Below are 25,196 nucleotides of genomic sequence, written 5' to 3' on the forward strand. Positions count from 1 at the left end.
TCTAACACAGAGGAAATCAGTATCTCTCTGCCTAGAGCTCCTGGTTCAAACTGCAATCCATCCATCTCTTCTCATCCTGTGCAGTTCTTCACCATGTCATCCCACAGATTCACCACAGAAGTGATGATTAAAATCTAGCAGCAGCTCAAGAAAAGACATCTTCTGCTATTTTATCCCCTTATTAAAATTCGCAAAGGCTGAAAGGTATAGGCACCTGGACTGGGAAATTCCTAATGCCTTTATTTAAATTTCTCATCACATCACCCCGTCTTTGCTTTGGCAACAGATCCTCTTCTGAGACCACCTTGGACAGTGTGATATAAGGAATATAATCATATGTGATATAACACAAAAGCTCAAGGTGCTCTGTGCTTGGAGCAAGGAGACCTGGATGGTAAAGCATAAGGATGCTTGGCCCTGGACCATTCACTTAATCTCTCAAAACCTCCATTCTTCATCTGCAAAACAAAGACAATAATACCTGTGCACCCCTTCCCAGTTCCCCTTAATACTGGTGCTTTCCCGCTGTTGATCACCTCCAATACGTACTGTATAACTCTGGATTGTACATAGTTGTTTGCATGTTGTCTCTCCTATTAGACCCTGAGCTCTTTGTGAGCAAGGATTGTTTGTCTTTCTTTGTATTCCCAGTGGTGACTGTATGTAGCACGTAGTAGGTGCTTAATAAACATTTGTTGACTTTCATAAACCTGAAAGCAACCTGGAAATGTGATTTGTTATTATTAGTACACCGCAAAGAATAGCATACTCTAGCAGATAGAAGGCTGGATTTGGAGTCAAGATGTCTTGGGTTCAAATCCTGCCTCAGCCTTTAACTAGCTGTGCAACCCTAAGCAAGTCACTTAACCTTTGTGGGCCTCAGTTTCTTAGTCTGTAAAATGATACCATGGGCCTAGATGACCTCCAAGTTCCCTTCTAGCTGCAGTTCTATGTCCTTACGAACCACATCAAGTCAAGTTTTTTCTGTGTGATGGTCTAGAAATGGAAAATCTATCTCCTCTCTTTAGTATTCACATGGGCATTTTGAGCTTTTGTTAATTGGTTTTTCAATTTGCTCAGTAGTTAATATTCATCTGTCAAAAGAAAAGCATAAATAAATAACTTTGGTTCAAACATACCTTCTTACTGGACCATACATCACAGCGAAAATGTAGCCTAATTCTTAAAGCCCAAAAGATGAAATTAGAAACATCTTGAAACAGCTTCCGTGTTATCAATCATGTCATCTTGAACATGTTTAGAAGCTTGCTGCTGGCATTGAGAATCAATGTTTTATTCAAAAGAGTGTATTTAAAGAAAATGACAGCACTTTTCAATTTCAACTTTTCGAAAACAGGAAATCTTTCACATCCTCCTGACAATGGGGATTCCAGCCTCTTGGAGAGGAGACCAAAGACACCTTCAGAAAGGGAAACTGCTTTCTATTCTTTTCTCAACTCTAGGGTTGTCATTTCAGGATGCCATGGGGCCCTTGCTCCTAGCTTTCAGGCTTAGATTAACAGGGATAAAAGACTGCACAGAGTGAGTAACCCATCATGGCACAGGGACATTTTTAAAATTTAGGACTCATGGGGAGCACAAAATTTAGAATTGGAAAATTAGTTCAATATCTTCATTTTGTGGAGGAAACTTCAGCAAAGATCGGGGGAGGGACTGGCCCAAGGTCACATGTAGCAGAAGGAAAACTCCAAATTACATCTTCTTACTACAGATTCACTGGTTTGTTTTGTTTTTTTTTTTAACATTTTGAGTTTTTTTTTCCCACTGCACCATTCAGGAGGGCCTAGAATAAAACAGGCCAGATTGGAAAGTGTTTTTTATGACATCTTACACAAAGTAGAATCCTAGTGCCCATCTTCTGGTCACTGAGTATCTATAAAATTCAATTCCATTCCATTCCATTTAAAAATGACAGAAAATCTGAGAGGTTTATTGCTCAATATCACAAAAGAAAAAAAGCCAGGTGAAGTCATTACCTCACTTACCTATTCCCACTTCTATTTACATATATAAAATACATATACATATGTGTGTGCTGTATATGCATAGATTGTAGATACATAGATACATAGATGGATGGATGGATGGATGGATGTCAAGAAATCAATCCACCGATCAATCAATTTATTAGGTGCCTACTACGTGACAGACACTGTGCTAAGTGCTAGAAAAATGGTCCCTGTCCACAAGGGACATTCTATTGGAAGAGATGTTGAATAGATAGATAGATAGACAGATAGATAGATAGATAGATAGATAGATAGATAGATAGATATAGATAGATAGATACGTATGTATATATGTGTGTGTATGTCATTCTATTGGAAGACATGGTGGCTATATACACACATGTATACATGTGTGTATGTCTATAGACATACATATTATGTATAAGTATGTATGCTTTGTGTATATATATATATACATATATATTACATATTCAAATGAAATATGAAATAACTCTGGAAGGGAAGCTATTAGTGGCTAGAGGATCAAGGTCTCCTATAGTAGGTAGTATTTAAGGTAAATCGTGAAGGAAACTAGGGATTTCAGAAGATGGAGGTGAGGCAGGATAGCATTCTAAGACACCACAAAGGCACTGAGACTAGACATGGAGGGCCATTTCTGAGAAACAGCAAATGAGCCACTGTGGTCAGACTATGCCCGCAAAGAGGGGAATAAAGTATTTTTTTTAAATACTGGCAAGGTAAGGGTTGTGAAGAGCTTAAATGCTTCATGGAAGAGTTTCTACTTGATCCTAGAAGTCCCAGGGGGCCACAGGAGTTTGGTAAGTTGGGGTGACATGGTCAGACCTACAACTGAAAGGCATCACTCAGGAGGTGGGACCCGACCTGAGCTCTGAAGGTTGTGATGGATTCTAAGAAGTCCTGGTGAAGAAGGGATGGATTCCAAGAATGGGGCAGGCAACCTGAGGAATGCAAAATCCAGGTAGAGCCTGATAGACTAGTTTGGCTATAATGTGGAATGCATAAAGGGGAATAATGTGAAATCAATCTGGAAAGGGAGGTTGGGGTCAGATTGAGGGTTTAAAATGCCAGCTAAGGAATTGGACCTCAAGTCTAACCCCCTCCTCTACTCTATCACACTGCCTCTCAACGAAAGGGAAGTAAGGGAGAGAAAAGAGTTCATACGGATCCTTGAAGAGCCCTGGTAGAGGGCTAGTCACAGGTAAAGTCAAGTACCCTAGGATAAGGTCAAGGCTCTAAACTTCATTGCATCATGGATCCTTTTAGAGTTCTATTGAAGCCTATGGATAGCTTCTCAGAATACTAACTTTAAATGCACAAATAAAGGATGTAAGGTAACAAAGGAAACTCATTAAATTGAAACAAATTTAGCAAATTAAAAACAAGCACACAGACCCTGGATTGAGAATCCCTGGACTAAGCCCCACCACCACCAGAGTCCCACTTTCTGCCAGGAATTTTCCCTAGTGCTCTTTCATCTTAGTATCATCTCTTTGAGACTCCCTAACCCCCAATTTATCCTGTCTGTACCTAGTTGTTTGCATGTTGTTACCCCACCCTTTAAATTGTGTGCTCCTTGACAGCAGGGATTGCTTTTTGTCTTTCTTTGTAGCCTCAGTCAGTTAACAAGAATTTATTAAGCACCTACTATGTGCCAGGCACTGTACTAAATACTGGCAATATAACAGAGGCAAAAAAGAAAAAGAAAAAACAGTGCTTGTTCTCAAGGAGGTCATATTCTAATCCCCAGTGCTCGGCACAGTTCCTGGCACATAGTAGGTGTTTAATAAATTCCTTTCAACTGACCAAATAGAAAGAAGAACCATGTGTCAGGAACTGAATTCTTTGATAAAGTAGAGAAGCCAATAGACAATTCCAGAAAGAAGCACGAAAGGGTATAAACAGTATGTTACACAATGATGTTGTGTTTAGAAGTGTTGTGAAAGACATCATCAAACATACCTATGACCAAAAAAGGAGGTGGTCCAGTCATGTAACAAAAATAAGAGGTGGGTAGCCAGATTGCGGTACCGGTATCAACAAAATATCAAAATGATGAAAGAAGGGCCCTCAGCATATTGGTCAGTCCTTTAAGGAAGAGTCAGGGAAAGACAGATACCAATCACACAGGAAGGGAAGTCATGGCTGAGTCACCATTTGCACAGGAGGAAGGCATTCCCACCCTGATAAAATCATGAATCCATGGAAATGTTGAAGTGACCTTTGAAGTAGGAGGCTTAGAAAACTGTTCATTATGTTCATTTGGGTTGACTTCACTTTCATTTATCTCTGTCAATGTTCCCATTGGGAATTTGGGAGTTAAAAGACTCTAGAGTAGCTATCCAACCCAATTCACACATGAAAGAAAGATGTATCAACTTAGCAGAACATAAATTAAGAGGAGTAGCAGTGATAGTGGTAGTAACAGTCATAGTAGTAAGAGCATTATGGGCAGCTAGGTGGCACAGTATGTAGAGTGCCAGAAGTTAGGAAGAGTTAGGAAGACTCATCTTCCTGAGTTCAAATTCGGCCTTAGACACTTACTAGCTATGTGACCCTGAGCAAGTCACTTAACCTTGTTTGCCTCACTTTTCTCATCAGTAAAATGAACTGGAGAAGGAAATGGTGAACCATTCCAGTATCTCTGCCAAGAAAACCCCAAATGGGCCTGACACAATTGAGACAAGTGAACAACAGCAGTAGTGGTGGTGGTGGTGGCAATGGGAGTAGGAAGAAGAGGAGGAGGAGTGAAAGTAGCAGCATTATCTATAAAGTGATTTAATGTTTTCAAAGTGCTTTACCTATGCTTACTCACAACAATCCTGTGAAGTAGGTGTTATCATTCCCTTTTCACAGATGGTGAAACTAAGGGAGAAAGATGAGTTAATATACTTGTCCAGAATCATACAGCTTGTAAATGTGGAAGCCATGATTTCAACTCGGATTTTCCTTGATTGAAGGAAGGGCCTATTTATATTTTTTGTTTTGTATCCCCATTGATTAACACAGTTGACTTAAACAACACCCCCCTTCAAAACAAAAAAGATTTGTAATGACATGGACCTCACACTGTCAGTGCTTAATAAACAGTATTGAATTTAATTGGAGCAGAGAACACTTAAAGGAGGCATGATAGGCTAGGTATCTGAAGGGCTGTCCTTCCTAAGAGAACTTTGACCTGTTCTGCTTGATCCTGGAGGACAGAACAAGGACCAGTGAGTAGTTGCAGGAAGAGTCTTTTGACTCCATGTAAGGAGAATGTTCTTTGTCACTGGATTTGTCCAATGTGGGAAAGGCTGCCTTTGGAGGTAATAGGATGCCCCCCACTAGGAATTTCATGCTAACATCTTGATGACCATGGATGGTACAAATGAGCCTTTCTCAGCAAAATACTGGATCAGAAGGACTTTAGGGTCCCTTCAAAATCCAAGATTATGTGATCTTATCAACCATAGCAAACCCAGGTCAGGAAGGTCACCTTTGGCTATAAGCTGGCAGTTCTTTTAATAAAGTTAAAAATCAGGCAACCCAGTTAGAAGCAAGCATGCTCTCAAAGGGTAAAGATCAGTGGTATTTCAGAGATAGGGAATAGCTCTGAATTCAAAAGGGCAAAACAATATAAGCTGGTATTCAATTGTTTGTGCTGCCTCCCTCACAGAGATTGAAATACTTCTCTCCACCCTCTCAGTAAATCCCAGCTTCTTCAGACTGAAGATGATTTTCTAGCATGTGGTAGTGAGGGGGTAGATGTGTATTGCTTCTCACCCCACCCAAGATGGAACAGCTCCTTCCTCAGAACCAGACATTGGAAACAGACTTGCTGTCCAAGGTACAGCACCTATTGCAAAAAAAAATGCCACTCTCTATTCCAAAGGAGTTTGGTTCAAGTACTATTCACGGTCTCTTCAAGCAAAGATAGCCAAGCCCAGCTTTTGACCACCCCTCTCCATGAAGAGCCATAGAAACCAGAATAATTATGGATAATCTTCTTAGAACTACAACAAACTGTTGTTGGTGTTGTAAGAGTCTTTATAATGGACGATTATTAGAGCACAGAATCCCATAGCTAGAAGGGATGGTATAATATAGAATCTTGGAGCTAGAAAAGACCTCAAAAGTCATCTAGTACAGGGGTTCTTAATCTTCCACCTAATGGACTCCTTGGCAATCTGATGGACCCCTTCTCAGAATCAAGTTATTAAATGCATAACATAAAATACCTAAGATTAGAAAAGAAACAAATCATATTTAAATACAGTTATTGATTTTTTAATTCATGGACTCTAAGTTAAGAACTCCTGATTTAGTCCAACTCCTCTGTTGATAAATTTTAAATCGACTGACTAATCAATCGACAAACATTTGTGGTGTATACCAGTCCCCTGGAGATTGGACCCAAAATGGGGCCCTAAAAGAGTCCATTGCTTTATTTGCAGTGTGAGTATTCATCCTCTGAAATGGGCAAACAATGCAGATCCAGCCTTGATTTACTGTCTTGTTGATTCCCTAAACTTAAAGTGATGCAAAAATGTTAATAATGTAACATAAACTTCAAAGCATACCCTGCTTACGTTGCTCATCCTCCCGCTCCGACTCATTCACTAGCACATCTTTTGTAAGTAAGGAATGTTTTATTCTTTGTACTTGTATTCTCTGTGGCTAGCACATTGCCCAGGACATTGTAAGGATATAATAAATGTTATAATTGATTGATGCCAAGAAAGTCTGAGTTTGCTAATGCCAACATTTCTAAGTAGATGTGTTCCACAACCCAAAGCTTCTCTATCAAGAAATGGGACAGAAAAGCAGGTCCACAAGGGGCAAAAACAGAGGAGAAATAGAAAGCTGCTAGTGACTCAATGATGACAAAAAGGAAACACCCCCTGCCTCCCAGATCCAAAGACGTGACAGATAACCAATACACACACAGGATTGTAGGAGCAGAATAGCACCTGTAGCAAAGCAGCTGAGGTGCATCCTACTCAGCTGACACTCTTTGACAAAAGCTTTCAGGATTGTTTATAAGAACCCATAGCAAGACCCACCTAGCAACAACAGTCTGATGTGGACCTAATCACCTGCACTGGCAGCAGACCTTGGATGCATTATTTTGACAGAGACTAGGATTTTAAAGACAAGAGCCTCACACAGCAGGGGGCAGCTAGGTGGCATAGTGAATAAAAGCACTGGCCCTGGAGTTAGGAGGACCTGAGTTCAAATATGGCCTCAGACACTTACTAGCTGTTTGATCTTGGGCAAGTTGCTTAACCCCAATTGCCCTGCCTTCTCCCCTCCAAAAAAAAGCCTCACACAGCTATACAGCTCATAGTAGTCTGGGAACCACCTTCCACATCACCCTCTGGTTGAATCTTTGGCCCTTCCTAAAGTTCCATCAATTCAATTTGCCGTGTTTTGTTCATCATTGTTTGCATGTTGACTCCCCTATTAAATCACGAGCTCCTGGGCTGGTTTTTTGCCTTTCTTTGTATCCCTGGCATTTAACACAATGAATGGCACATAGCAGATGCTACATGACTGACTGATTTATTAAGCACCTTCTGTGTTTCCAGAACTGTGCTAAGTGCCGAGAATACAAAGATAAAAATGAAATAGTCCTTGCCCTCAAGAAGCTTACACTCTAATTGGAACAATCAACATGTGTAGAAATAAGTAAATACAAAACAAAATAATTTCAAAGGGGACAGGGAATAAGCATTTAAGTAGCATCTCCTATATGCCAACCACTGTGATAAAGGTTTTTTATGGATATTATCTCATAAGCACCTACAATACAGGTGCTCGTATCTATTTTACAGTTGAGGAAACTGAGGCAAACAGAGGTTAAGTGACTTTCCCAGGGTCACACAGCTAATAAGTGTCCAGGGTCAGATTTGAACCCAGGTTTCCTGACCCCGGGCCCAAATCTTTATCCACTGCCTCACCTAGCTGAGCTGCCTTCAGTTGTGGTAGGAATAAGTAGAAGAATCAAGAAATCCATCACAAGCATTTATCAAACACCTACTATGTGCCAGACACTATGTTATATAGGCCTTAGGGATCCAAAGACAAAATGAAGCAGAATCTATCTATGAAGAGCTCATAAACTACTAGGGGAGACAAATATGTGTATGTGTTTGGAGAAACAGAGGTTTTAAATACCTATTCAAATGAAGTCATCTAACAGACAGAAGTGCAGGACTTGAAGAAGAGAGAAATAAAAACTGGTCCTGTAGATTTGGAAATCACCTGCATAGAAATGAAAGTTGAACCAACAGGAGCAAATGAGATTATTGAATGTAAACAGAAAAGAAAATCAGTCCATGGCAGACCTCGGGGTTATACCCACATAAAAAAGATGGAATACAGACAAGGGTCTTAAAAAGGAGACTGAGAAGGAGTGGTCAGACACAAAGGAGAATGAGGAGAGAAGAGTTTCATGAAAATTTAAGGGTGAGAAATATTCAGAATGAGAGGATATCAATAATGTAAAAGCCTACAGGGACGTCAAAAGAAATAAGGACTGAGAAAAAGTCATTGGATTTGACAATAAAGAGATCAGAGATTCCAAAAGGATTGGTTCATGGAAAGTATGCCCTGCCTATGCATTCCCTATAAAGTAGATATTCCTGGGTAGGGTGTCCATTGTTCTTTGTTTAGCTGTAGGAAATGGGAGGGCTTAGAGATGAGACTATGTGGTACATTGGAAGGAATTCTGGGACTAGAGCCAGTTTGATATGTTCAGAAATGCCTGAGATTGGCTCATCCTAAATTGATGCATTTGCAAGAGACCCTATCTCTCTTTATCTATGTCAAGATTAAAATAAAACCACCCCTAACATGTGCAGGCCATTGAGAATCAGTCTATTGTTTAGAGAGATGCAATTGCTTGGGTTACAGTTATAAATAAATGCTTGCTGACCAAATGAATAATTGATTATGGTTACTTGTATGGCTTTATTTTCCAGAAACAGACAAGGACTGGGAGTTGGGATGGTGGTGAGGTGGGCCCACATGCCTTGGGACTTTATATGAGTAAATAGTTTATAGGCTCTCAATAGGCAATGTAGTTAGCTAGATCAACTGAATGTAAAACTTTCTCTGTTTCTCAATACCCCAAGAAAAGATTAGCATATATTTTGGCTCAACATAGTGAAGAATGTCCTCACAATTAGAGCCATCCAAAAGTGGAATAGCCTGCTTCCTAAGGAAACAAATTCCCTATGATTGGAAGTCTTTGAGCAGAAACTAGATGATGCCTTCAGGAATAGTCAGGAAGATTCCTGTACTAGTCAACAGGTTAGATTGGATCTCTTTTCCAAGTCAGAGATTCTGCTTCTTAGTGGTGAGGGAAATCACAAAGAAAGAAAAGACCAAACCCCACTCACTGCTTTCCTAAGAAACACATTGAGGGAAAAAAATCGCAGCTGCAAAGTGTAAATGCATGCCTAAAAACTGTTCCCCAGATGTGATGCTGTCTTCTCCTTGGATCCTTTCCGCTTTCTGACACCTGGCATTCTCTTCCACTGTTCCTTCTTCCCTTTGGCAACAGGGACAGTTTGATACATCTAAGGAAAACTGAATTTCATTCTTGGTGCCTTTTTCCTGCTTCTTCAAGTGGCCAAGACATGCCACAATTTTTCAGCCTCATCAGGTAATCATCTCCAAAGGGCCTTCCCAAGACCTTCCCAGCTCATAGCAGCACAAATCCTAGAATCTCAGGGATGGAAAGAAATTGAAAAGTCCTCCAGTCCAACCTGCACCAGTATGGAAAAGGTATATATTACGTCAAAGGCAAATATTCATCTAGCCTCCACTTGAAGACCTCCAGTGATAGGGGACCCACTCCTTCCCTTTGGATAGCTATCACTGAAAAGGTGCCCAAGTGCTCTCAAGGTCGCTTATGAAAGATTTAGGTAAATCACACTAGTGGTTCATCCTCTGCTCTCTAAGGACTCTCAGAGTCTTACTTAGAGTCCACTAGGTATAGGGATCTCGACACAATGAAGCCAGCTCCTTGAGCAGGTCATGAACAATTGAGATACAGTTGAAACAGTACTTAAGGATCTGAAACAGAAGACCTAGGTACAAAGCCTATCTCTTCCACCTACTAGCTGTGTGACCTTGGGCAAGTCACTTCCCCCCTGTGGGCTTCCTCATATGGAAAAATGAATAATGATTTATGGCAATTTAGAAGTGAGACAAAAAATGTCAACTGCTGTGTATGCCACAAAGTGTTACATAAATAGTACCCTATTATTAGGAAAGGTAGCATGTCCTAGAGAAGGGCTGTTCAACCTTAGGTTTTTATTTAAAAAATCGACAATATATTTCAATTTGCCATTTTGGTGAGAGCTCTGCGGTAGCTCAGCTTTGTTTACTAAAACATTTATGTAAATTTCTACGCCTGTAGGTGGGCTGCATAAATCACACTGCTGGCCACATGCAGCCTGAGGGCCTCATTTTGGACAGCCCTGTCCTAGAGGAAAGATCACTGAACTTGGAATTGAGAGACCCAGACTCAAGTCCTTTTGCCATCACATATGAGTGGTTAGTCCTTAGTTCATTTACCTCAAAAATGTGTTTGGAGGAAAGTATTTTAGAAACTGTATCATACTTCCCCCCTCCTGCCCAAATAATCTCCCATGCCCGAAATGCTACATCTCCTCATCTATGCTTCCTGGCTTCCTTCAAGTCCCAGCTAAAATCTTACCTTCTACAAGAAGCCTTTCCCAATACCCCTTAGTTCTAATGCCTTCTCTCTGTGGGTTATTTCCAATTTATCCTGTATAGTTTGTTGGTACGGGGAGAAACTTGTTCACTGTGCTTTCCAGTCAAACCTCTGAGGATCCAGCTACGAGAAGTAACACTAGGTAGTACTTCCACAGAATTTAAGAATGACAAAGGATTTTCCCTGTGAAGTAGGTAATTAAAGTACTTTTAGGCCTATTTTACAGAGGAAGAGGAAACAGAGAGTGACTTGCCTATGGTCACACAGGTAGGAAGAGGAGAGAAGTCAAACCCGGGACTTCTGACTCAGAGTAGAATGCTATTAAGTTTCGTAGCCCAAAGCTTTATTCCAGTGCTGTAGATGACCAGAAAAAAAAAGCATTCATTTCTTCTTCTGTATTTTAACAAGTAATTTATCAACTAATAATGATGAATGTGTCTGGTCCCCAAGAGATAATGAAGAAACATGACTGGGAGCAAAGACTCAATTCAACATTCAACAAACATTTATTAAGCACCTACAGGGAACAAAGCCCTTTGATTGGGCTAAGGGAGAATTAAAATTTGGATAAGATGTAGACTTTTTGCTCATGCAGCCATACGGACAATAAGGGACCCCCACAGCCATCACAAGTACCTTAGTAAAATGCCATAGGGAAGGCCATTACCGACAGAATGGATGAAATGAATGAAAAGTCATTTATTAGGTGTTTACTATTTGCCAAGCATGGTGCCAAGTACTGAGTATACAAATGTAAATGTGAGGCAATCTATGCCTTGAAGGGACTTACATTCTTATAGACAACACATATGTGGGAGCAGTAGCAGAATATCTCACCAGGATGGTGAGTTGATCAATAAGTCACTCAACTGACACATCCTTTCCAGGAACAGTTGTACCACATCACTCAATCAACAAGTATCACTAAGTACCTATTAGGTGCCAGGTACTGTGCCATGTCCTGTGCTAGACACTAGGGATAGAAATACAGAGAATGAAACAATTCCTACTCTCACGGACCTCAGAATTTGAGTAGGAATTGTTTCATTGTCGGTATTTCTATCCCTAGTGTCTCCATATAAATATGTGTGTACATTATTTATATATATACATTACATATATATTACATATACATATGTAATATATATATATATGTATATATGGAGAGAGAGAGAGAGAGAGAGAGAGAGAGAGAGAGAGAGAGAGAGAAGGGGGAAAGGCAATAAGCATTTATATAGCACCTGCGATGTTCCAATTGCTATTTGAAAGACTCAATAAGAGGAAAAGAACATCATCTGCTGGATAGATGTGGATAAAGAGCTGGCTAAGGAAAAGTTGGCCTTCATCTCTAATGCCATCTACGTCTTGAGAGAGGTGAAACCAATCAAACCAATCAAAGACTTAGCTACATTGCCATTTGCTACCCTCTGTAACTCAAGAGGGGAAAACCCTTCAGAGTCTATAGAGAGAAAACCCAAATAGCTTTTGCAGATCCCAGGATTAAAGGGAATTGCTTTTCACTCAAAGAATATGATGCTGACTTAGCCCCTAGACAAAGGAATCAGACCAGGGAAACTTTGTAGACCAAAGGTTTCAGGAGACTGTTTATTAAAAGAACATAACGCTGTTTCAGAGGCCTGAAAGTAGCAGAAAAGCTGCTTTTCCCAGCAAGAGAACAGAGGCTCAGAAGGAAAGCACTTTACCTCACTGGTAACAAAACGTACAAACTGTTCCCTAAAGCAACAACAGACTTCCAGGCCTGTAGTCCAGAGTTGTGAATTGCTCTAGGAATGTGAGTTTCCCTATTCATTGAGAGGTTTCTGTAATTCATACCCACAGTGGCCTCACAAATACACTATGTACTGATGTAACCCAGGCTTGTGGGTGAACTATCATGTTTTTATTTTTTTCTCCACTTTTTCCTTTCTTATTTAGAAAACACATCATGGTTAAGAGTTAATGCTATCATTGTAACTGATTTGTGTAAATGGTAAGCTCACTGGAAGGGGTTCACAAGCTATAATTGTAAGAATAGGCATTCATTTCACCTACACCATTGTGTAACTGCCCTGCCACCCAAGTGGAATCAGGGAGGCGGTAACCTTGTGCTATGGGCTACATATGAAAAGAGACATGACCCCTGGTCAGTGGAGATAATACAGAGTCAATGTTGTAGGCCTGTATGAGAAAGTAGAGATGGCGCCAAGATGAGAGATGTTTTGGTTTCAGACAATCTTTTGGAGAAAAATATGTAAAAATACCTTGGAAACTAAAGACATGGAGAGAAAGCTGGCTCCTCAACCTGTCCCTGATTCTAGCCGGTCTCTTTAGAGACTTTTCCTTGGATGAGATCAGAACTTCTCTCTTCTTGGTTTGAATTGATATCTCATCTTGCTTCCAACAAAGAGATAATTCAGTCTTTGGCATTTTCTGGTACATTCTGATCTGTAGAATTTCTCCAATTTCTGTTTGCTATTTCACTTAGATAAATTAATTTACTATTATTCATTATTGGTGAGGGTCTTTTGTTTAACTGACACTTGATAGGAAGGAGTCTAGCTAATTTTGAGTATAAGGTTGGGACTGCCCTACCTCTTAAAAGCAACTATCAGCTTTCATTCTGATCTCCCCCTACCTATGCCAACAATATTTAGTGGAAGGCAGATATAATTCTAGCCTTGTGTCACCCACCCTTGAAGTCTGCCTGTTCTTTTTCTCCCCACCACCTGCCCCCAACAACCAGGCATAGCTCTGGGTTTTGGTCCTCTCCTAAGAGTCAGGTTAGATCTCAGAGATATACTTTCATAATATCTATAAAAAGATATGACACAACCCACATCTAGACATCTCATGTAGATCTATATATCTTATATGGACATATACATATCTTTAAGTATTACCCCTGGAGAGTGAGTTGGAGAGGGTATGACTAAGGGGACAATCTACTGTAAAAGATGGGGTTAGGATCAAAGACACCTGTTGAGGGATAAATCTTAGCAAGAAGAAGGGTCACCTCCATTATCAGAGACTGGAGGGAAGGAAAGTAGATTGTGAGGTCAAGTACTTTCAAGATGAAGATGAAAAAAGGGGGCTCATAACAAATGCCCTCAATTTCCTCAGTAAGAAGTTCTCAGCTGGGGGATACAGAGAGAAAGAGATATGCAAGGCATGATGAGAGAAGAGTTTCAGAACAGTTTCTGTAGGGAGTGAGCTAGGGAATCAATTAAGGAGGAACAAGATCATTGCCCTCCTGCAGGAAAGGCCCAGATGATGTAGGACAACCTGGACCTGTAGGGTAGCCAGTCAGCATCGTTGGTATTCTTCAGCTCCATGGTGAGTAGGAGCCAAGGAGGTGGAAAGCAGAAGTAATAAAGGGTTGGGGCAGTGTGAGAATACAGAAAACTGCAGAGTTGAATTGGTAATTGTAGGATTGTGATTGTCAAGAGAGGAAATCAAAGTCAGAGCAGAGCTAATGGCCTGAGGAAGTACTCAGGAGGGGTGGGATTGTGGAGGTTTTGATTAGAGTAAAGAATATATTTAGGAAGGATAAATAATTGGGAGGGATGAAATAATAGAAGGTTAGACTCCAGCAGGGATATGTTAAAGCTTTTTTGTTTATTTCAAGGAAGTGGAACACTTGTGGGTAATGGTGTTCATTCAAGAATGACAGAATCCTTGTGTGTAGGTCATTTGAGTGGAGGACATTGAGGAACTGGGCGTTTAGGGAGGGAGAACCAAGATGAAGAAAGGCATTGTGTGTAAGATAAGCTGTATCTTGTAGGAGATAAAGGATTCCAGAAGGTTGAGATGAGAAGGAAGGACATTCCAGGAATAAGGGACAGCAGAGACAAGAGGTGGAGAGCCATGCATGGGTGAGGGACAGAGAGAAGATCTGTCATATACAATGAGCCTGGAAAGCTAGGTCAGGACCAGGTCACAAAGAGCTTTAAAAGATAAACAGAGAAGTATATATTTCATCCTAGAGACAACAGGGAGTCACTAGAGTTTATAGAGTTGGGGAATGACCCCAACTCAGGAATATCACCTTGGCACCTGTGTGAAGGATTGTCTGGAGTGGACAGAGACTTGAAGCTGACAGACCCATTAAGTGACCATTGCAATAGACAGGGTAAGGGGCCTTTATGCAGAAATGCATCCTCCTCAGTCTCTGGTTTAAAGTAGCTGCCCCGCCCCCACTACCTAATTCACCTCCAAGCTAAAGGACTGTTTTATCGAGGCTGAAATGATTTAAAAAAAAATAGGTGTGCTAGTGAATGAGTTGGAGGGGAAGGAGGAAAAATGTAAGCAGGGTGTGCTTTTAAGTTTCTTTTACATTATTAATATTTTTGTATCACTTTGAGTTTAGAGAATCAATAAAACAGCAAATTAAGGCTGGACTTGCAGTGTTGGCCCATTTTGAGGGATAAATATCCACACTGCAAATTAATCAATGGACTCTTTTAGGGCCCTCCAGAACACCTTTGGTTAACATTCCATCTTCGAAGTGCTGAGTATCTGGCTTTCTTTTTTTACCATTTAAACCCCAATTTTGATATCATAATTATGTGTGTATGGGGTGGGGCTGCATTTTAGGCCTCAGGCTACATATGTTCTTCATTTAAAATCTCCCAGGCTCCATCCTTGCTGGAAAATGCTATTCTGAGCTTCACTTTTATAGCATTTGTTAGATCCAAACCCAAGGATTTTAGCCAACACATCCTATCAACCAGCATCCCATCCTCTGCCATCAACTGACCCCTTCACTGGGGTGACTTGCCACCTCAATCCTCATATTACACAGCTCCCTTGAGCACACCAGAAGCTAGTAAATATCACTAAAGGAATATCTTCTTACCCTTTCTGGCTTCATAAATATTTGTAATCTGTCCAAAGTTGTATCATCTTAGACTGTCAGGGCAGAAAAAGGTCTGAGATGGAAGAAACTAGAGAATGTTCGCAAAGCTGGAAGGGCCTTAAAATGTTAGAACATGGAAAACAAAGTGTTAGAGCTAGAAGGGACTTAAGGACATGGGATGTATTAAATAATAGAAGACAGACTGTCAGAGCTGTAAGGGGCTTAGAATGTTAGAACTAGGTGGCAGAGTAGCTAGAGTGTTAGACTTGGAGTTAGGAAGACCTGAATGTGAATCCCACCTCAAACACTAATTCTGTAACCCAGTCCAAACCTCTCAGCCTTTCTAAGACTCAGTTTATTCATCTATAATATGGGGATAAAAATAGAACCCTACCCCTCTCCACAGGGTTGCTATGAGGCTCACATTTGGTAATAAGCTCTAAGTAAATATTAGTTATTATTAAGCTAGAATCTCAGAGGTAAAAGGAAATTTAAGTCAGAGAATGTCAGAACCTAGAACGTCAGGGTAGGAAGGGACCTTAGGCCAGAGAATGTTAGACCATAAGACATTACAGTTAGAAGAGACATTTTAAAAGTTCATCTTGCCCAAACCCCTTATTTTACAAATTAGGAACCCCAACCCAGAAAAAAGGAACCCATTATCTTAGGTGACACTGTGCAATGGGGCTAAAACCCATGAGTCCCCACTCCCACACCAAAGCTATTGTTTGGAGGATTTTTTTATTTGTTCTAATGTTTTTTTTTTCCTTTAAGGTCTTCATATTTTTAATATGGATCTTCTCAAGTATACCAGAAAATTTCAGCTTCCACACAAAGTATTTTATTTCATAAGAAACAGTTCTCGCTTTTTTGCTGCTCTTTTAGGGGAGGAGGGAGATGATTTGGAGTTTATGATTGGTTTTAATTATGTAGAGGCATTCAACAGCAAATGTCTCTGCGATCAGGGGAAGAAAGAAACACAAAGTTAAACGGAGGAAATCCTGTAATTTTAAAAGTAAACAGCAGCTCCAATACTCATGTGTTCCCTCCATTGGACCTTGCATGGCTACATCTCTGGGAATTGTCTGCTGTTATTCATTTTGCAGGCGAGGCAGACACGGAAGGCCCAGGCCCCTCGTAGACGGAGAGCAGAGCTAAAAACAGCACTGGGGCCACTGGGAGGGGGCCAGCCGGGCTTCTAATTGCTTAGTTCCTCCCTTGTTCTTTATTGTTGACTCTGATCCGGAGGCAGGCGACCTGGGGAGCAAAGCTCACTTTGATTTGGAGAGGGAAAGGTTGTTTGCAGGTGTCAAAACAAAATCTTCCAGAAGAGGGAGAGGAAAATTCAGCCCGGCAGGCCATTATCACAGGTGTGTTGCCAGCAAAAATGATTGTTTCTTCATTTTCAGGCCCAGGAAACAGGATGTGCATGATGGCAGAGGCCAAGTACAGCAAATGAAGAGCATTAATGGGAGATTTCCATTTCCAGAGGCCTCCGGTTAGAGCTGTCTCCATCCGGCTACCTGCCAAAGAATGAAAAGTGGGGAGAGTAACAGTACATAGGAACTGAAAAAGCTTCACTGTGGTGTGGAGTTGACCCTGGGAGGCTCTCAAGGGTTATGCCAAGATATCCTAATCCCTGGCAAGAACTACAAAACTTGTCAGACTCTGAGGATGGGCCTACTGGTAGGCTGGGTCTATTGTCTAATGAGTGAAGAGGAGGCCACTAGAAAAGTCAATATTTTCAAGAACAACCATCTGAGGCATAAATGAGACACAGTATAAGGTAGAGGATAGATGACCAGCCTGGGAATCAGGAAGATCTAGGTTCAAATCCTGTCTTCAGCTCTCCTACATGTCTCCTCCCGACTCACATAGCCACCACCCTGGGGCAGGCCCTCATTGCCTAGACTCTAACAATGGCTTTTTGGTCATCTCGCCACTATAATCCATCATTCCCTAGCTCCTGGTCATGTTATCCCTGCCACTCCTCAACAAACTGCAGTGGCTCCCAAATATGAAATCTCTTTGCCTTTTTAAGGTATCTTTTTTTAATATTTTGTTTTTCCCCAATTACACATAAAGATAATTTTAATCATTGTTTTTAATTTTGAGTTCCAAATTCCCTTTCTCCCTTTCTGCTTTTTGAAGCCCTTCACATCCTGACCCCTTTTTATCCTACTATAATTTAATCCCTTCAACACACTATATAATGAAAGAATACTGACCTTCTTGCTGTCCCATTTTACCTCCTGATTCTGTGACATTTTGGTGGCTGTCTCCCATGCCCAGAAATCTCTCTGTCCTTACCTCCATGCCCTGGTTTCCCTGGCTTCCTTCAAGACTTAGCTCAAATCCTACCTTCTGGCCTTTCCCAGACCTTTCCTACTGATAATGCCTTCCCCTTTTTCAGATTAACTTCTAGTTTGTTCCTTTCTTTCTTTCTTTCCTTTTTTCTTCCTTCCTTCCTTCTTCCTTCCTTCCCTTTTTCCTTTCCTCCTTCCTTCCCTTCTTCCTTCCCTCCTTCCTTTCTTCTCTCCTGTCTTGGGAATCCTTGAAGAGTTTGGCATTTGTTTCCTTTGATTAATTCAGTGTCTTTGATGGAGTCTTACTAGGTGCTAAGCCCCAGGCCCAAAACCCTATCTATTAGGTGCTAAGCCTGTGTGGGTGTGAATTGGTGACTAAGGTGGGGCTCCAGGTGGGTCCAATAAAGGGAGGTGCTAACACCAGACCCAATCATAGGAGCCTAAGCTCTTGTAGCTCAGATGACCTTTGATGATGTCTGAAACTGTATAAAAAGGGAGAACAGAGCTATTTTCTTCAGGCTCTCACTCCTGAAGGCACGGGACTCTGGGCAGCCCCTCAAGGGCCTTCCGGCTGCACTCAGATGTTGATGGTTTTCTTGGTAACTATGATTTGTGTTGGGTCTGTTTGTTATTTGATTGTATTTGCTCTGAAGTTCAGGGTGCTCATTTTTTCCCCTGAACTAAGTGAATGATATTTGTATGCTGGATTAAATTGAGATTGTTAACCCCTCAACGTTGCTTTCCTTAGTAAAGCAGATCAAAAGAACCTGTGCTTGCAGTGTTCTGTGAGCTGGTCGTTGTCAGTTTTACACCCCCACAGCAGCTGCTAGACGGATTGTTGAAACACCTCCTTCCTTCCTTCCTTCCCTCCTTCTTTCCTTCCCTCCTTCCTTCCTTCCCTCCTTCCTTCCTTCCCTCCTTCCTTTCTTCCCTCCTTCCTTCCTTCCTCCTTCCTTTCTTCCCTCCTTCCTTTCTTCCTTTCTTTCCTTCTTTCTTTCTTCCTTTCTTCCTTTTTTACTTTCTTCTTTCTTTCTATATATCTTTCTATCATCTATCTGCCCAAATTATATTATATCATATTGTTTTATGATCTGATTTTACATTGTTCTACTGTTATGACATAATATATATTTCTATATGTATATATAGATATATGTATATGGTTTGCATATTGTCTCCACTCTTACACTGTGATGTCCTTGAGCATACGGACCCCATTTTTGCCTTTCTTTGTATCTCCAGCACTTAGTAAAGTGCCTGGCACACAGTAAGTAGTTAATAAATGTTTGTCGGTTCCCTAACTGACGTGGCCTGTCATTGTTCTAAGCAACTTTTTGAGAACATAAATTAGACCAATGGTTGATCAGAATAAATGGAAGGAGTTTGTGCACTGAGGATTCCCTACCAAAGAAACCATGGGTCCTGGCATCTCCCGCCACCATGAATATAAGGGTTAGAAGGAGGGGATGCTTACCCAGATGGCATCCCAGATCTTTTGAAGTACTGCACTGACAAATGATTCTCATGTATTGGACATGAATTATAGCCCCCAATAGACCAAGATCTCCACAAGGGAGGGAACAGCCCTTCTATGGAAAACAGAAATATACAGCAGCAATTTTATCAAATCCTGTGAACCCCAAGCACAGTGGGAACTATAGCCAACTCCGAAAGTCTCCCAGCCAGGTGTTGGAAAAGCCCTGGAAAGGGAAGGAAAAGAATGTCTTGGCTCCTGACTAAGATTTCCCGTTCTGTGTTTTCTCTTTCAGGATGTTAAAAAGATATTTCTTTATGAGAATTTGATGAGAAAGTGGTATCAATCAGCATGTAATGTAACATGTGCAATTGAAAACTCACTGCCATTGAGCCTAGCAATAGTAATAACAGCCACCATTTATCAAGCACTTTAAGGTTTTAAGGCACTTTTGCAAATATTATCTCATTTGATAGCTTATTTGATTGCCAGGTAGATTCTATTATTACTCCCATTTTACAGATGTGGAAACTGTGGCAGAAAGAGGCTAAATGGCCTGCCCAGGGTCACACAGCTAGCAATTGTCTGAGGCACAATTTGAATTCAGATCCTCCTGACTCCAGGTCCAGTGCTCTGGTCACTACCCCATCTCGATGCCCAGCAATGAGGTGGAGTCACAATGATCAGAAAATAGGCATAGGTGATACAGTTTAAATACTCTTTGCGAAAATAAGGTGGGACCACACTGTCTCAAAAGCTGAATGCATACCTTGAGTAAGTAAACAACATAAAAGGTCCCTCTTCACACATGACCCACCTGCTCCAGTCAAGCTTCTCCCCACATGTCACCTCATCTGTCTGCTAGTTGGTCCCATCCTCTGGTACCATGTCTCAAGTAAGAAACATTATCACTCCTACCCAGAATCCTCTGTATAGACCTCTTTCTGGCTTCCTCATTTCCCTAATTTAGAAACATCCTTCACTCCTATAGTCCTATACCAGAAGAGGCCTCATTAAAGGAACTTCCATCTTGCCTGCCCAGATCACAAATTGTCAGTGCTGGAAGGGGCTTCAAGAACCTAAACATAGAATATAAAAATATGTTATATAATATATTATATAATATATAATAAATATAATACATAATAAAATATATGTAAAAATATGGTCTATGTGTTTCACCCAGACTGTCAAAAGAGTTTAAGCCACAAAAAAGGTTAAGAACCCCTGCGTTAACACAAAAGAAAGATGCCTTCATCCATTCTTCTGTGAAAGATAAGGCCTTGAAGGTCACACACCCCCCAAATGGATGGTGATGATGTTTCTAGGAACAGCGAGGCCTGTGAAACTGGAAATGGGGAAGGGATACAGGATGGGGTACCACAGATCAGGGGAGGGACACAGAAAGGAGGTGTGTGATCACCAAAGACAGACTTCATCATCTTCCAAGATTAGCCGCCTGGGGCCAGCCCCGGTGTCAAGAAGCCCTGCTTCCAAGATTTATCCCCTCCCAACTTGAGGCAGTATCTTCCCACAGCCCAGTAGATGGACTCCATTTTGACAGCGTTCTGACAGACTAAAGTGGGCTCCCTGTCTCTCCCCCAGACGCAGACCCTTGATCATTTTGACGTCCGCCTAGTCTTCAAACCCACTTGCTGCCATCAGTCTGACAAGAGCTCAAAATCACAACGCTGTCTCCAGGGACCCCAGATGATTGTGCTGTTTCTGTAGAGCTCATCATGGGAAAATCACCTCTGTGGATTCACAGAGCATAGAATGTCAGAACTGGAAGGGACCTTAAAACAAAGAATGGTAGAGGATGGAATGTATAACATTGCAATTAGAAGATGCCTGCCCTCATAGAATGCTAGGGCTGGAAAGGACCCTTGCAACATCCTCACTCTGTGACCTTGGGAAAGTGACTTTCCCTCTGTGAGAGTCAGCTTTCTCATTTGTAAAATTAGATGTTGGACTAACTAATTTTTGAGTTTCCTTCTTCCTCTAAATTCCATAATAGTATCGATATAGAATGTTGGCACAAAGAATGGTAGAACTGGAAAGAGACTTTAGAACACTGAGTTTGGGGTTTGGATAAGACATTAGAACAAAATATAATAAAACATACAAGGGTAGAACTGGAAGGAACCTTAGAGAGCATATTGATAAACCAATTTCCTCATTTTACAGATAAGGAAATTGAGGCCTACAGAAGGAAATCCATTTCCCAGGGTCACACCATGAATCAGTAGCAATGCCACTGAGTTCTCCGGAAGCCCAGCCTTGGATTCTTTTTAATGGATGTACCCAAAGTTGAGACATTGAGATATAATAACTGATGTGGATGTTAATTACTTATGCCTTAAACTTTGAACAGAAGGCAGAGTGAATTCATGGGAAAGAGTATTGGTTTGGAGCCAGATGATCAGGGTTCAAGTCTTAGCTCCAACACTGTTAGTTATGTGACCTTAACCAATATTTTAACCTCTGAGTCCCAGTTAAATAGGGATATTTTTTCCACAAAGAAAGTACTTTATAAACTATTAAATGCCATGCAAATGAGAACCATTCTTTGTGGTCCAGTGAAAAGAGGATAAGACTTAGAGTGATAGGACCTGAGTTCAAATCCTCAATCTGTTACTCACGTACTCTCTCTGTTCTATAAGAGAAAAGAGCTGGGCTAGATGATCTCTGGAGTGTTAAACTTCTAATTTTAAATGCATGATTCTATTACTGTTATTTATGTCAAAAGCCTAGGTAAAAGTGTTTACTGTTGTGCCAACTTCAGAAAATAGATACACAGACAGATAGATGATAGATGATATATAGATAGATAAATGGATGGGTGGGTAGGTGGATGGAGAAAGAGAGAGAGAGAGAGAGAGAGAGAGAGAGAGAGAGAGTTGGATAGATGGATGGGTGGATAAATAGATGACAGATAGATGACAGAAAGATAGATAGATAGATAGATAGATAGATAGATAGATAGATTGATGAGTGGAGGGGTGGACAGGTGGATGGATAGATAGGTGACAGATAGATGACAGAAAGATAGTTGACAGAAAGATAGATGACAGATAGACAGATGACAGATAGACAGATGACAGATTGATACATACATACATACAAACGTACATACATGCGAGAAAGAGAACTATATTTTAAAAATGGTTTCCTGGGAACTACCTGTCTGACAACGAGCAAGTCACAAAACATCTCTGGGCCTCAATTTCCTTGTGAACCCATGGCTAGAATGACATTTTTATAAAAAGGCTTTTAGGGAGCCTGCAGTCGTGCTGTGAGCTCTGTGGAGAATGAGGTGAGCTCTGGGCTTTTCTCTTTGTTGATTGATGGGTACAGAGCCATTCATCTATACAGCCAACAGGGCTCTCTAGGGTTTAGTTACTAGAATACTCCCCAGAGACAGTTACTAGAATTCTCTAGCTTGTGGATACTGTAAGAGATTTGTGTCTGATGGACAAGGGGTTTGGAGGAGGTGGGGAGCCAACAGCTAAGAAGACATCATTCTTGTTCTTGTTCAGTCATGTCCTACTCTTCTTGACCCCATGAACCATAGCACACCAATGCTGTCCATGAGGTTTTCTTAGCAAGGATACTGGAGTGGTTTGCCATTTATTTCTCCAGCTCATTTTACAGATGAAGAAACTGAGGCAAACAGGTGACTTGCCCAGGGTTACACAGCTAGTAAGCATCTAAGGTCAACTTTGAACTCAAGTCGTCCTGATTCTAGGCTGGCACTCTATCCACTGTGCCACTTAGTGGTCCCTAACAAGACTCACCTTACTTTAAGCAATCACAGACTGACTAAAAGGATCCTTAGTAACTATTAAGTAGTATTGCATAATGGATTGAGTGCTGGAGACCTGTTCTCAAGTCATTTAACCACTCTGAGACTCAGTTTCCTCATTTGCAAAGTGAGCACAATAATGTCTCTAATTCCTAATTTCTTGGTTTGTTGTGAGGCTCAAAATAAACATCTATAAAGTTCTTTACAAACATTAAAATCCCATGAAATAGCAATGTTTATTTCTGCTGCCCCATTTTAACAGAGAATGAAATTGCCCTCAGAGAGGTAGGAAGACTTCTCCATGATAACCTGGCCAACTGTGGCAAAAATGAGATTGGGGCCTAGGTCTCCTGCTTCTCTGCCTCTCACTGCTCCATGATCTCCCATTCAATCAGGTTCTCCCTGGAAAGGACCACCCCAATTTTTCCCCTACAAAACTACACATTGGTTTTGCTATGGTTCTCTTGGTGTTCCTGAAGCCCCACCCAGGAGCATAATCGCCCTGGATAAAAATGGTAGAGGTGAGATGTTGCATGCCTGCTCATGTATGCATCTATGTTTTGAGAAAGCACATAGGACCCATCAATGAGGATAAACCATCTGGTGTAGAAAAAACAAAACAGGCCTAAAATCAAGCCCAGGCTCTTGCACCTATGGTCTGTATAACCCTGGAAAAGTGACTTCTCTTTCTGAACCTCAGTTTCCCTATCTGTAACCCAACAGGGTCAGACTATCTTCCTTCCAGGCCTGACAGTCTATGAGTCTAAAAATAGAAAGAAGAGAAGCAATGAGAAACGGAAGGGCCTCACGGCAGGTGTGAATTGCTGTTCTTCTGTGTTACATCTCAGTAAACAGAATAAACGCTCCGCCAAGTGTGGCTGCCTTCCAATCAGGCAGGGCAACGTGCTGGGACTGCTAATGGACCCAGCGTCTCACAAGCTTCCTCTCCCAGGAAAAACGCTCCTGGGGGTCTGATTGGAGGTGGTGGGGGGTGAGAAGACAGGCATTCAGCTCCAGGTCACCTGGCCCTGAGCTTGCTCACCAGGCCAGCCAGAGCCTTGGAGAGTCACTATGGCCAGAAGTTTACTTGGAATCTGCACATTTCCTGGTGTAAGATGTTTAATCCCTCTGAGTCCCTCCATGTTTCCTGGGGAAATGGAATCTGTCCCCTATTGCATTCCCTCAAAGGTTCACCTTTCTTTTTGTAAATCACTTTAGGTTTACAAAGTACTTTCTTATACACACATACACACACACACACACACACACACACACACACACACACACCCCTGTGAGGCAGAGGTCACATGTATTATTGGCCCTGTTTTCTAGATGAGAAAAAAAAATAGTTCCCAAAAAGAGAAGGGACTTGTTGAAAAGGGCAGAGCTAATTAAATGGTGAAGTTGAGATTCAAATCCAGTTTTTTCTCCTAAAATCCAGTACAGAATCACAGAATCATGGCATTTCACAGTCAGAAGGAGACCATTTAGCCCAGCCTATAGCTAAGAAAGAATCCCCGTTCCAACATACAAGATCAGTGGTCCAGCCTCTGCTCGAAGACTTCCAACGAAGAGGGACCCACTTCTAGGTGGTACAATGGTGGCAGTTTCAGGCCTGGAGTCCAGAAGACCAGAGTTCAAATCCAGCCTCAGATACTTACTAGATGTGTGACCATGGGCAAGTCACTTGGCCTCTGTCAGCCCCAATTTCCCCATCTGTAAAACAGGGATGGGGAAGCTAGGTGGCACAGATAGAGTGTCAGGTTTGAAGTCAGGAAAACTCATCTATCTAAGTTCAAACCCAGCCTCAGATACTTACTAGCTCTGTGACCCTGAGCAAGTCAGAACTGAACACAATACTCCAGGTGTTGTCCGACCAGGTGAGAGGATGCCGCAAAGGCCTCCAGAGTCAAGTCATTTCTTCTGACAATGTCATGACATTGTGACCATATGTTTAGAGACAGAGCCTGAGTTTGAATCCTAGCTCAGCTGCTGTGTTAGGAATCTAGTAAATGCTCG

The sequence above is a fragment of the Trichosurus vulpecula genome, chromosome 3 (assembly GCF_011100635.1).
Source record: "Trichosurus vulpecula isolate mTriVul1 chromosome 3, mTriVul1.pri, whole genome shotgun sequence".
NCBI classification, from domain to species: domain Eukaryota; kingdom Metazoa; phylum Chordata; class Mammalia; order Diprotodontia; family Phalangeridae; genus Trichosurus; species Trichosurus vulpecula.